This window comes from Nasonia vitripennis, chromosome 2 (genome assembly GCF_009193385.2).
Source record: "Nasonia vitripennis strain AsymCx chromosome 2, Nvit_psr_1.1, whole genome shotgun sequence".
NCBI classification, from domain to species: domain Eukaryota; kingdom Metazoa; phylum Arthropoda; class Insecta; order Hymenoptera; family Pteromalidae; genus Nasonia; species Nasonia vitripennis.
In genome coordinates this window covers 28,780,637-28,795,664 of record NC_045758.1, presented here as the reverse complement: position 1 = coordinate 28,795,664, position 15,028 = coordinate 28,780,637, and the positions used below count along the sequence as shown (strand labels likewise).

Sequence of the window (15,028 nt, the reverse complement as noted above, 5' to 3'; positions counted from 1 at the left end):
TTATAAGAGGGACAGCAGAGAAATGGGTCACTGGGCTATTAAATTTTCGCGACTCCTTTGGCTCGTCGATTTATCGACGGATTTAGCAAGCGAAAACGCTCTGCATAGAAGCGGAAAACACAACAACTCGTCGTCCAGCTCTTCTATATACTATCAGCCTCTCTCGACGCGGTGTTTATTTCATCGCTCGGGAGGAAGGATATCCCCTTTTGTCGCGCGTTATCCACACCGGAAGCCGCGCACACGCTGTCGCCGAGCGTTACCTGCTCGCTCAGCGCTTCCTGTCCCCCTTTCACTTCTGTCTCTGTCTCTCTCTCTCTCTCTCTCTCTCTCTCTCTCTCTCTCTCTCTCTCTCTCTCTCTCTCTTTCTCTCTCTCTCTTGTCTCTATGTAAGAGGCTCTCTTTTCACCGCAGAGAGAGATACGCACACACGCATTCGAGGTGGAGTCGCGCGTCTGTTCTTTCACCCTGTATGCCTTGAGTGCCGTAATCTCGAGTTCGGGATCTCGTGCGGGTAAGAGCGAGCGATTTTGAAACCGGTGTGGGAAAAATTTTCTTCGCGCTGCGGCTGTAAAAACGATTCTTTATCGACGGCGCATCTGCGCAATTTTCGCGGAAGTATAAAAAAAAAGAGCCGAGAGAGACTTATATTTTTCTTTTTCGCGCGGGTTGAGAACGAGAAAGAAGAAAATGGTCGTGGGCTAAAGTGAGCTGTTTTAACGATTCGTAAACGCTGCACAGTGGAAGATATCGCTCGAGATAGGGAAACGTCGCCTTGAGCATTATTATGCAGCACAAAAGCCTATAAAGATAAGGAGTAATCATTTGAAAGTTTGAAAAACGTTGAAACGCTTTCGGTGTACGACAAACTTGTAGGAGAAAAAAGAAAACTCGATTTTTACAGATCCCGAGCGTTTAACACTTCTTCGGCCCTTATATACGATCCGACCGCGAGCGACACATTTACTACCGGCTTCTTTCGCCTCCGCCTTTATTATCCTCAAAGGAACGACCTTCCCTATCAACAAGCTGGATCTCGCTCGTTTTCTCGACTCCGGCGAAATCGGGTTAGCCGCGCGCGGCACTTGTGCGCGGATAAGCCGAGGCTTATATGCATTAGAAAATCTCGAACCGACTCAGCACGCGAACTTCAGGCGTATAATCAATGCTGCGCGGGTCAACGTAGCCGGAATAACACACGTAATGTTACGTATGTACTCGTGTATGGATTTTCCTTACGTGGCCTACTTTTATAGGATACTATATACTATACACTTTTTTTCGCCAATGGCAGCCTGTCGTTCGAACAATGACTGGTAATGAGTGATATCTAGTGATTTTTGTCCGTCGGTGGACGATAATTGTATACGGAGTTGGTTATATTGTGCCGGAGATTTTTAATTTTGAGGAACACGCGATGAACCAATTAACTCTTCGCGTTGCTGACGTATAAGTATGAGCTCACGAAGTTGAAACTAGTTGTTGCAACAATTTCCGAAGAGAACTTATATATACTGTATAGCTCGTTTCCGCAACTTTTGTAATAATTGTTTCGAAGTGCACCTGTACGGTCACGGAAGGCGCGATTAAAAATTTATTAGCAAAATATACTCTCGAAGTCCTCACGCACGTCCCGTTAAATCGATCATCACTTATCGATTCACCTACAACAGCCTCTTCCTCCCACGCGTCGAGAATCGCTCATTGTCGCTAACTCCGGAAATGAAACACCATATCTTCTTTTCCTCAACTTACATTCAAGGCACGCGTGCACTGAGCGGTCCTCGAACCTACACACCGACTAGTCTATACTTACACACACACAGGGAGAGATATTCGCGGCCGTATAAAGTCCACTCCGCGAGAGAGAAGCGGAAATCTAAAGAAGCCCGTAAAACAATGCGCGCGCGCAGCGGCCGTTAAAGGAAGGCCGCCGGTGTGCGTCGCGCACCGTAAAACCGGCCGTGAAAAAAGTAACGCCGGTTGGGTTGGTCTGTTTTTTTCTCTTCTTCTTCTTCTCGTTCTGATGGGGTTCGGACCAAAAGTTAAATTGGCAAAGGGTGTAATGTGCTTGTTGTTCGAAGGGGACTTTTATTCGATGGTCGATGCGTGCGCGGGTACGTGCTCTTACGCTGGATTATGTGCGATAAATTATTCATTGTGTACAGCTTGCTTCGAAATTTAAGGAATTTTACAATAACACGCGTGTTTACGAATTTTTAACGCCGTGTATTCGGATGGAGAGTTGCGCTGCTTATAGAAAGTCTGCTGCTCGAATCATAACAAAACTTATCGAAATCCTTTTATCGCTCGGTTACGTAAAATACACCGCACAAACGGCACTAAAATCATAGAAAGCTCGACTTCGACTTAAAAAAAAAACACAGCACCCACGAAAAAGCACTAATCATCCTATCAGCAATCATCAGCACCTCGTCGTTGAATAACCAACTGACGTAACGCAAAACGCCGCGGCTCTACTGGAAATCAGCGCGAATTACCCGAGGAAAATCTTTACGTCAGACGCGAGAAGCGCGTATACGTTATATTCGCCTTGTAAGTGGTGCAGCTCGCGCAAGCGCCTTTAAAAGGCCTATTCGAGGTGCATTCACCGCGACGACTCGCCGATATCTAACTGCACGAGAGAGAACGAGCTGCAGCGGTGATTCGCGGGATTATACGCCGCTAAGTATAGTTTGTAACTGTCTGTCCTGGTAGAGCGAGCGGGCTCGAAAATCGCTGGGTTTGAAGAAAGAGATTGATTCCTGCCGTGTCGGAGCTGCGATAAAATTTTGACGAATTCTTCTAATAAGTTTTTATGCTGTATAAGCGGCTCATTATGACGTTGCCGAGTGTAAAAAAATGAAGTGTCTCGACGAAGCCAGATGCGTGTAATCCCACCGAGTAACGTATCTCGCGCAGCTTTTTGCATGGGGTCGCTCGTCTGTTAATGCTATTTGTCGTTAAGACGACGGCGGAGAAAAATTCGTACTCGTGTTTTGCCAACGGACTGACACTGACGCTCGCTAATGACCGGGTATTATGAGTAAAAAATGGCAGAACTTTATAATACAGTTTGTAATACATTTTTAATTACGCGACGCGTTGAATAACTCTTACGAAATTAAATCTTAGATATAACGGTGCCGTTAAAGCGATGCACAATATGAAGTAGTTTATGCTATTCCGATAAGATCTACCTCGACTGTTTAATTCATCCACCGATAAACATCACGAGCCCACTCGGTACACTAGATACGTACTTATATGAATATTGTATTACTTAGAAAAATAATCGTTCCTTTAAAATCAGCAAAAGCAAACCCTATACCTCGACACAACCATACCCGCGGAGCAATTCAGTCGGATCCGGAAATCGCAGAGTCATCTCGAGCGCTTATTACAAACGTAAAAAAAAGAGAAGAAGTAGCATATCCGGAGCAGCAGCGCTAAGCGGCTTACTACGGGGCTTTCCGCGGAAACAGACGCGCGCACGCGAGGATGAGTCGCTATGTAAATCCCGTGTGAGGCAACAATGCCGCGCACTGGCACATCGACGAGTATGCGCTTCCGACGATTTTTTTTCCAGAGCGACGAGAGAGCAGAGATCGGAAGTCGTTACGTAAGGACGGGGTATACAATTTTTTTTCGATGGAGGAAGCGAGAGAAAGAGGCAGATTTTTTTACTTTCGGTGTGTACGGGATAATTAAGGTAATAACGACGCGGGCACAACAATGAGTTTTGGTTGAGCAATTGGCGGATTCTATGTAACAATGGACCTTCGTGGAAAAATTCGGTCTCGCTCGGTTTGCTCGGTTATGTATTTTACAATCTATGTATTCGTATAACTCTCAGCTCTGCGATATATCCTGCAGCCATTTAAAACGCGCACTTTTCACCCATACCCGCGAGGCCAAATTAATCGACTCGGAGAGCGGCACCAATGAGAAGCTCGCGCTGTTATATAGCCGATCGAGTATATAAATCAACGGCGGTAGATTAATTATTTCCAGAAAAGTGCCGATCGGGCTGCAGAGCAGCGAAATTTTCGGTACAGTGGGCGTTTCGCGGCTAACCGTCTGGAATGGCCGTCGGGTAATTATACGCTGTGCGGGCGTCGGCTCTAATGCGCCCGAGCGCGAGTCTATATAGCGAGTGTAGGCAATTTAACAGCGGGACGTAAGTGGATCACCAGCCGTGATAACGACGCGCTACTGTGCGCGCGTTTGTATGTATATAGCTTTAGATCGAAGTGAGAGAGAGGATTGTCTTGGGCGGCCAGCTGATTTATTCGATTTTTTTTTTTTTTTTTTTGGAAAAAATAGTTGGTAATAGCAACGCGAATAAACCAAGAATATTGGCCGATCAAGCGACCGATAAATTTAGCATCGACGACTATGAGCTTCGATCAAAATTAGACCTCTAAAAATACTCCTAATTAACCTCTTGACTCACATCCAATTACCCCATATAAAAATGCCATCTCTCTCGAAAACTTCGTTCGCCGACCGCAGTTCACGCAATCCCCTCTCTCTCTCCCCCGCAATAAAACTACGAAGAAAACAACAAACCAGAATACACCTCTCCGGTGCTCCTCCACTATATATTCTCGAGTCTCTTGAATCCGCAGTCGTAGTCGTCGCCGTCGCCACTTCTGCCAGGAGGAGAGTGAGAGAGAGACACACACACACTGCAACACGAGAGATGCACGTGAGCTATACGTTCTCTCGCTAGTCACAAACGTGAATGAAGAGCAGCAGCGCCGGCGTCGTCGAGAGTCTCGTGTGTCCGGCGAGCTGCGCGTTTAATTTTAGTGCGGAGACGACAAGAGCTTTAGTGCCGACTCTCTCTCTCTCTCTCTCTCTCTCTCTCTCTCTCTCTCTTGTGACTTGGCCGAGACCTGCGAGGTGGAAGAGCGTTACTATGCTTAGTTTTATTTCTTTTTCTTCGAGGCTTTTGGATACATTGAGTACCGAATCGATCGTCGTGTGCTGTAATGGTCGTTATGTGGAGCGAAAGTTTTGATTGAATTATTTATCACTTCCTGGTGTAATAACGATCCGAGCATTACTGCTGATTAATTAACGTTATGATATACTTTTATAACTATTATAATTGTATAATACTATATAGATATAATTGTATAATACTAATCGCGAAAGGTACGCATTTTGTAACAGAAAAATATACGAGCGACAGTAAAATAAACCGTCTCGTTTCAAAAGAATTTCTCGTCCCTGCCATATAATTCCACGACCGGCTTTCGTTGATTTCCCTTGAATGCATTTATTGTTTAACACCGCCGGCGTTATTCCCATGCTCGCAATTGAATCTCTCACCATTTCTCCCGCGTATATTTGCTCTCTTTCGTAAGAAGAAACGCGCGCGCTTTCCTAATCGCCCTCGCGCCTCGAGATGCGCGTTCTTCGTTAAAAACTGGGTCGATCTCGAAGCTTCTGAAATAATACTCGTGAATACGCACTGTATTTTTCTCAAATATACTCCCAACTTTTCGAAAATTCTCCCCGAGCGATTCGCACCTGCCGCCGCGCATGCCACGTGTTGAGCAAACAAATGCCGAAAAAAAATAGAGACCGAACGAGAAATCGTGATAGATCGCGTGTCGCGCTCGCCCCTCCGTGAACAGGTGTGTGTGTGTGTACGCCGGACAGCAGCAGCAGCGGGCGATATCCTTTTATCTAGGCCTGTGCGCCGATAAGTCGCCGCCTGCGGACGCGTCCCCGATCTGGGCTGCACACACGCTATACGGTCGGCCGAAATAATTTATTCGGTGTGCGGTTTCACTGGCTTTTTGAGAATGGACACATTGATCGTTTGTTTTTCAGGGGATTTATGCCTTTTGACCGTTGAGTTATTGTTGTTGGTTCGGATGATTTTTTTTTTCACGTTTATTTCCATTTTGGGGAAATCGAGTGGACGATGGAACGTGTGGAGGGGAAAAAATTAGTTTTGTTAATAGAGAGAATGGGAGTGTGTTTAGCCTGGGAGAAGAAGCTCATTGTTCATGTTAAAGTTTTAGATGGAATGAAAATTGAAAAGAATTTCATAGAAAGTTTTCTCGCGTAGGGTTACGATTGTTTGAACGAAATGTAAATTCTCACGAATTAAAGAAGTTTAGTCAGCGTCGTGGCTCGCGATTGCGTCTAAATTTTCTCCCGAGTACAAGCTTCTTACGAATGAAATCTTTCTTCGAAGACTTTGCCTTAATCAACGAGAAACTTTTAACAAAGTATAAACGCATGACGTAACGAGTCAGATCCGTACGTATTTCATAATTCGAAAATACGTATATTTTCGTACACCCCAAAGCTTATACTCTTAATGGCTACCAGCATACCCAACACCGGGCAAACAAAAAGAACTCTTCCCATAATTAGCGAATTCACGCATTTCATAACACGCAAAAATATTCCACGCGTTCAAGCCAGAGCAGATACGCATCCCGCATCGAATTCCTCGATCCACACGCAGTACACGATGCTCCGTATGCGCGAGACGCCTCGGGAAATAAATTCAACGTGCGGAATATGTAGAGAAAGAGCCGCGCGTATACAGCACAGGGAAAATAAAAGTGCAAGAAGCAGAGTGTAAAAAAGCCGTGTGTATAGGAAAACAAAGGCACGCGGTTCGAACGAGGTGAATTATGAGTGAGGCTCCGAGCGATATGGTCGATTTATTGCTCACGCACCGGCCGATGATTGCGCCGCCGCGTGTAAGTTTGCGGGTTGTAGACCCCTTTTTTCTGCCTGTGATGAAACGCACACTCGCTTTCACCGAATTATAATCCGTTGGATAAGCCTCGCGTGGTGAATTTGTGATTACGATTTGTAAGTATTGATAGATTGGACGACGTAATTACACGTTGAAGGATATAATGAGAATCTTCGGAGATGGACGTATACGGTTAAGCTGATTAAACGCTGAACTCAATTAGTATCGTTGAAGCTAAACTCGGGAAACTACAATAAAAGTTGGTGAATCAAGTGGCCGAAAGAGAGCGATATTTTTAGCCAGAAAAAAACTAAAGTTTCAGCAGACTTCACTCAAGTTTCTCGTTACCACTTATCGCGTTCGGCAAAGCACTGCTGCGGTATTCTCTCCAGCCGACAGATAAAGCGGCAGAAAGGAGATTCGAAAAAAAATCATATTTCAGATAGAGCCTCGCACACGCCTCGTTTTTTGCTTCCGAGAACTAACTAATGGCAGTCGTTGTGCAGACACACTGATCCTCTAAAGCATCATGCCTATGCGCGGAGAAAAACGTTATCAGCTGGAGCTGTGACGTGTATGGTCAATGGCTAATTTGTGAGGAATTTTAAACAAGTGACTCGTAAGTCAGCGGGATCGAAGCTATGAAGAGCTCTTTATAATAATTTACGGCAGATTTTCCTCTAAAATGTAGCACTTGGCCGAGTAGAAAATTTTTCTTTGTCGAATCAGAAGTACCTCGTATAGAAAAACATCGATACCGCGAAGGTTGCCGAGTAAGAATAATTCATACAAACCATACACTAGACCTAGACCCGTAACGCGTCACTTTTATCACTCGATAACCCAGTTTCCTATACACAAGCGCGTTTGATTTTTAGCTCTCGCATTTCGAAACTCGATCCAAATTCAAATCCGTCAAATTTACATGAATTTCCATTTCATCCACTGGCGCGATTACCAAAACAGACTCCCGAAACTCCTACGTCTTGCCTTTATCTCTCGAGACAATCGCGAAAACTTCTCGTCAAGCACACACACGCCTCAGCTAGACCGCCGCAGCTCCGACAACGAAATCTAATCTGGCTAATCCCGGCGCAGCTACTGTAGCTATCGCTCGATGCACATCCTATAGCTGGCGCTACACGTGTCTGCGGCGTCGAAACTCAAACGACGGATAACGGAGCTGATGCTCGAAAAAGTTTTCGCTGCAGTCGTCGCGCTGCAGTCCGCATAATTGTCTTCTGCCTCTATCTCTCTGTTTGTTATGTGCTCGTCGGTTTGTCCGTTTGGAGGAAAGAGAGCGAGAGCTTTTTTTCATTTTACGCTGTCGCTTTGTTCCCCCCAGTTCGTGTTTAAATTAACGTGTTATTCCGCGGTAATACGTTTGCTGGGTTTTGCGGCCTCTGAGTATTTTTTTTTTCTGGATATTCTTTCCACGTTGTTGCTATTTTCCGTACAGTTTTTCGCTTACGATTCGGTATTCAATGTATCTTGCCACAATTACTCTCGCAACTGTGCAAAGCCTGTCTCTACAAAAAATTTAATACGAAAGGCGTTGCACAGAAGTAGAGAAATAAACGATTCCAAGGAATGAGCGTATAAGTACCGTTCAAAACCACCGGCCGCATCCAGCAGATCGTGATCGTCACCATCGGCCGGCTGCCACTCTCTCACAACGGCACAGAACTGCACTTTTATGCGGTTAGCACACCAATGAAAATCAACAGCACAATTTCCACTCGATATCACCTTGTAATAATACAACGACGCGCGAGCTTTGTGTATTCTTTCCGAAATTTGCGTGTGTCACCTGTCACGCACCAGCACTGGACACAATGGTGGGCTATTATTCTATTATAGAGAGAAAATAATCGCACGCGTCGAATAGACGAGAGCGGAAAGTGTAACGGGCAGCCGCAGCGCGGGAACGTCGGCGCCGTACTGTCCCGCGAGTCTGCTCGGGCTATACAGCTTCAGCTGCGGAGGCGCTGTTGTCGAGCCGGCTCTCTCTCTCTCTCGAGTGTGTATACATATATATGTGCATACGGTAGTAGGGCTGCGAGCGTGAATATGTGTCGTGGGCGGTATCGAGACGAGGAAGAGGATCGTTTTGTTTTCCATTCGAGGGTCGGCATACCCATACACTCATGGTGGGCTGACCGAAATTTTCGAGAGACCTGTGCGGGTAATCTGCTTAGAGGAGATTAGACAGTTTTGTATCCTGAGAATACTTTCGTTGCGTATTTCTTAATTTTTTCTTTCGAGATTTCTAGAAAAAAGCAAAAGTCTCCAGTAAACGTTTGCATAGGAAGATGCAGACAATGCGTTATCCAAACGCGCTATTAACAACTATTTCGATCTCGTCGTTTACAATTATACTCGGTTGTCACTCGTTGGGCATGCAAAAAAAGCGGCGCGGAACAATGGCCATCCTTTAAAGAGAATCGTAAAAAAACGCTGATTTTGAAACGTTGGCACAGAGCCTTTTGTTTCGCGGATTTTTTATGAGGTGCAACGACGACGACGACGCCCGTTATTAAGATTTTTCATTGGGAAAGTCTGTGTGTGTGCGAGCACGTCACATGTGCGCTTATGCAGTTTCTTTTGCGCAATGACTCTAACTGAATTCACTGGAAGTGATTTAAGAGATACTTCATGCTTGGTTAAATGTATAATTATTCTGCGGAAGCTGCAATCCTTATCTCATTTAAATTGTATTATTTTGAAACCTCGGAGTAGCGATGCGAATGGATATTTGTAGAAGGCGCGTATTAACATCGATATAACTTATTTTACAATCAAACTTGAGGCTTTGAGACTCTATTTATAAATTGGCGCGGAAAAATTCCGGCATTAAAACACTTGCTCCACATCGGTATATGGGCCGCTTAGGAAAACAAAAATTACCAAAGCCAACACCGTTATTTCCCAAAGAAAATATTCACGCGCATAACCTCGTGCCAGTAGCTATAGCTACGGCCCGAAAAACCCACAACGGCTTATTCTATATATGTATACAGGAACGCGTGGGAGTACGTAGATCCGATCGCCGCCCCTCCACTATCTCGGTCGGGGGTATGTACGACGTGTAACATCGAAAAACTCGAAATGCGCGGGCTTTTCCCTCTATATCGGGGGTAGTTTCGATCGCTGGCTTGACTCACTCCCGGCGCATAATGTGGGAAACGCGTTATAAGGCGCGATTTTCCCGGGTACGGAGAGAGAGAAAGAGAGAGAGACACACTTACGTATACACGCTTTCGACGCGATTAGTCGGGACATAAATCAAGCGACAAATAGCGCGAGAGACGAGGTCGTTGCAGTGCACCGTGTTTTGTTTGTCGATGCGGGGGTGGCGCTGTTTTCGATTGTGGAGGAGTAGAGTAATGAAAGTTTTAATTGATGTTTGCTTTGGCAGTGTTGTTTTGTCGGAATCGTCGGAGCTTTTGTTAAAAATAGGCGAATATAGGATGCATTTTATTGCTCATCTGGTTCAACATTTTGACCTTCAAGTAGAGAATGTCCGAAATTTCATAGAGTCAAGAAATAACGCGAAAACAAAAAAATAAAACGTACGTTCAACTCTCATTCCTGAGTAATTGCAACATTCCATGAAAGCCTAAATCTCTCGGTTAAGCCATCAAAGTACAGTGCGCCAGCTATGCCGGAAGGAATTAAACTGGCGTCTCGGGCAATTACTGATTTTTCTCTCCCTTATACGCGTTACGCGGCAATCTTTGCCATATACTCTTCTTTTCGCCTCCTCGAGGCGCGTTAAAATTGCCACAAGTGCGTACACGCGCGACTTTACAATCTCGCTAATTCGACCGTTATTTTTTGTTCTTGATGCGTTAGCACATCTCACTGAAGTAATATTTCTTCTGCTGTTAATAAAAGAAAAAATAGTAATAATCCTCCAGGATCGATTCGCATAAATTAAAAAAAAAGTTATTCTCCAGGTAAAACATTTATCAATTTACTATCTTATTTTACTAGCTGTATGGATTGAGCATTATTTTCTGTGAAAACAGAGAGTTATTAGTGTAGCAAGTATGAAAACCATAGCGAAGCGAAAAATGCTATGATTACGAGTTTGCAATTACTAAAAATTGCAATAGTAACAGTTCTTCACAGACTAGGTGACACATCAATCAATATCCCAGTTTATTGGAAATACAATATTCGTCACTAAGAAATTACGAAGGAAGCCAGTATCCAGTCGTGCGAAGTAGTTACGCAAAACCTGAAGTTCTAACAGAGTTACAATAGTATAATAAGTGAATTCAATAATGTATGAAATACTGTCAAAATTCGGATATAATCATGATTGGGTATACATTCTTAAAAGTGAATTATCAAAATATTTAAAACCTCACGAAGTCTACATGTTTATCAATGACACCTTAAATATAAATGGGCAGTGCAATTTTATATTTAAAGCATTAATGCAAGATATTCCTCTATTTAATAGGAACTTATCGATGTTGATGTCTAATAATAACACTAAGGATCTGGCGAATTTTTCGCAGTTCAATAATGTCATGTCAGTAAAATTATCCGTTTTATTGCACTTTGCTCTCGATAACAGTATAACAACGCTCAAGAACGTAATTGATATTTTAGCACAGTTTTTTCATAGCACAAGGCCAAAGTGTCTGCTAATAATTTTTGCTTATGATCGTCTGAACGCTAGTACCCTTCTTAAGATACTAAAATATGCCTGGATTAGAAAGTTTTTGGATATTTCGATTTTAAAAATAATTGTACAAAATGGATCAGCTGTATTCTACAATTACAACCCCTTCAATCAATTTTTTAGAGAAGAAATTTATACTTCTAGTACTCACATTTTTCCAGAGAAATTGAAAAATGTGCACCACTATCCCTTTAAATTTTTAGGAGGACAAGATGTACCACTGATGAATTTAACAGAAAAAAACGAAATAACCGGTTTCGATACTGAACAAATTTATTTTCCTCTACTTGTAGAGGTTACAAAAATCATGAACTTTTCCCTAAGGTTTGTCCACATGAAAACAGAATTGCAAACACTGAGAAACTTCATTAATGTAGCAAAGCTACAATTCCAAGAAGAAAATGTGAATTCGCTTTTAATACCAACACCAATAAATTGCGAAATCGGAGATTCGACGTCAGTACATATCGAATATTTATTCACAGAATATTTTGCAGTTGTACCCATATTATGGATGAAAACAAATATTTATGATGATTTTAGGAACTTAATTTTCATTTTTATGTCAATCGTCATATGTACGAAGTGTCTAATACGATTGTTTCGTATAAAAGAAAAAACGTTAGGTATTATTAGGATTATCCAAGTTCTCATGGGTACGACAAGCTTTATTCCTAAAAATTGGATGGCTAGATTAATTCTATTGGGTCCTATTTTTATTTCTCTATTTAACTCTATCTACTATTATTCGGAGATCATGAACAGTACAGTATTAAAAAAGGAGATTCAATTTAATACCTTTAAAGAAATTGACGAATCTGGTCTTCAACCATACGTTAACGTTGTGACTAAAGATATTGTTTATAGCGACGTTGATAATAAGCATATTCAAAATTTAAAGTTCAAATCAAAAGCTATAGAGGACTTTGGTGAGACTTGTTTTGAACAACTGGTAAGAAAGAGAAACATAATTTGCATACTGCTTAGTCTAAGAGCTAGCTACGGAATTGTAAAGTATCAAGATTCTGATAAAGATCCAATAATAAAAATAGCAAAGCCCAATTTCAACAAAATTATGATGTCATATAAAATGGATAAAGCGTCACCTTACTGCACTAAATTTTTAGAAATCTTTCGTAGATTAAATGAAGCTGGTATTGGCCATATGTGGGTACATAATATAAAATTTCGCATAAATCAGCATAAAATAATCAATCGCGAGGAGGTTAATAGTATAAGCAAAGAAATAATTTTGAAAACTTTATTTGTTATTCTGAGCTGCGGATATCCGTTAGCATGCGTTGCATTCCTTTATGAGTGGATCGTATATCTATTGAACAAATACATTGTCCCAAAAAATGTTTAGTACTACCATTAGAATGTGATTAAATAATAATTGTAACACTGCTATTATAACTATTCACGTTGATATTATTGTAACGAAGATTGTGAGCACGCCCAAAGTCTGAATAAAAACTGATGTATTTCAAACTTTACAAATTTCTTCTCTTTTCTCAAAATAATTCCTCTATCAAGCCTCCACTTCATCCTCCATCACCTCGAAAAAAGAACATCTCCACCTTTCCGCGCAGCCTGAATAAAATTTCCCAACGCATAACTAGGCCAACGGACTTTTCAGCGCTCGGCCCGGTAAAATAAATCTCAATCATTTTTCTATCACCCGCTCGCTATCTCTCGGCTCTCGCCTATACAAGGAGCAGACGCGCCACGTGAGCCCGCTCGGAGGAGAGTATATTTTTAGGAGCTACACGAGAGAGATGATATGCGAGCTGCTGCTCCGCTAAGAGCGATACGGCGATCGCGAGCGCGGAATTAGACTGCACCGCGTGCCGACACTACTTCATCTCTCGCGTGGGGTCTTCGAGCTTTTCTTTTCTTTGTTGCGAGGTTCAATGTTTAGTCAAGTGGAAACGAGAGCGCGCTTTCGGAGTCACTTGTGCGGTGAATCAACTTTGCATGACGACGAGTCTGGCGATTGATAAAAGTTGTAAAAATAAATCGTTGGGTGTGTTTTTGCGATATCTCGCGATCGCTTGCAGTCAATGGTTATCTTAATGTCTTAAAAGCGCCCGATTTTGACTAATTGCCTGCCAGTCTCCAGACAAGTGATTTACGCGTGTAAGAAATAAAAGTAAACAAATTCTCCGTTGCAGAATCGTTCTTAATTTATAGCCGTAGACCAGCCTGGCAACTCCCACAGGAACTTGTCACGTCAATGCGTTCTAGGTGTGCCGGTTAATGGGTCAATTGAAATTCAGAACGAGCTAATAGCCTTTTATCCAGATCTATACATTTATAATAACTTATCGACGCTTTTATTCACTCCGCATGATACTTTGACTAATTTCACGTCGTCGTCACTGCGTAAACAAACTTTCTTTTTGTTCCTCTATAAATAAAACTTTTTCAGCTCTCTGAACTCCCTCAACAGTTAATCACTTTCAACTTTGCCCGAAAAAAGCTCTATAGAACTCTCGCATCGACCCCACACTGCACACAGGCGGAGTATCTAAACTCCAAACAGCCATCCCCAGCTAAAAAGCTTCTCTCATCTCTCCAGACTCGCACGCAGTAGCATCAGCAATAAAAACGAAGCACCACATACGATGCAACTCGCGCGCAGCAGCCGTTCTTTTGATCGATAGCGTTTAAACAAGCCCTGCATCATGGTAGAGAGTGCATAAAGCTCGATTACGCCAGGCGACGTTTACGACGGAGCTTTCTTCTTCCTCGTGCATGTGGCGCGTGTACGTATAGAGCTTTATGACTTCGGGATGTCTTTTGTAGCCGTTCTGGTTCTGTAAAGCGGATTTATTTATGGGGTATTCTTGCGCGTGGGAACTGCTGCGATATTTGCTTTCTCTGGAGAAGATTATGCAACGTCGAGTTTTTTTCTTTATTTTCGGTATAGAATCCAGTACATGGAAGATGGGAAAACTCACAGTAGAATTAACCGGTCGCTTACCTCTTGAAAACAAGCTCATCTCGCGCTGTTGCAAAAAGAAGTTCGGTAATTCGGAAAAATCTCAAACAAGTGGCTTATCAGTAAGTCTGCAGCCGAGTGTCGAGGAAAAAGAAAACCGAACGCGCAGCTCTCCTCCACTACGCTAGAAATGGAGTCATCGCCTGCCGCCGAGTGCAGCCTGCAAATGTTGACGAATGAACGAGTCGTGCGCTTGCACTTAATGCAATCACGCAAATGGAAATGCATTTACTCGCTCGAGGAAAGCAGCTCTATTTATTTCCTTCTTCCTCCCGTCGGAGAGAAACTCCGCGGGGTGTTCGCTCGAATCCGCGAGGGAGAGCTCGATGAAGTTTTCCTTTTTTTCTGCCTCGCATAGCCCAGTGGCGCGTAATCAAATATTGACGCGAGGATAGCTGATAGAGCGACGGAATGTGCGGGAGGAAAATTCGCGAATGTGGGTCAGCGATACACCGCGAAATTGATTAAAAAATACTTTGCGTTGTGGCGGCCGTGGTCGACTGGAAAATTAGCGGCTATTGGAGGAATGGCGTTGTTCCCAATTAAGTGCATCGATATTTAACGCTGTATTGAGCCTATACGTGTTTTGCCGCTG

At 43.1% G+C, this 15,028-nt stretch overlaps 1 protein-coding gene across 6 annotated transcripts in view; it reads right to left on the bottom strand.

The window, feature by feature from the left end:
• Nucleotides 1–15,028, bottom strand: part of LOC100119816 (probable Ras GTPase-activating protein) — a 191,725-nt gene that overhangs the window by 106,092 nt on the left and 70,605 nt on the right. Inside the window, exons 1-2 of one of the 6 annotated variants that reach the window (XM_031924376.2) lie at nucleotides 8,340–8,676; nucleotides 4,573–4,901 (exon numbers count right to left, since the gene is read on the bottom strand). The exons of the other annotated variants lie outside the window; for them this stretch is intronic. The gene's annotated coding sequence lies outside the window, so the exon portion shown is untranslated. Of the gene's footprint in view, nucleotides 1–4,572; nucleotides 4,902–8,339; nucleotides 8,677–15,028 lie in introns of those variants that run through there. 6 annotated transcript variants of the gene reach the window in all.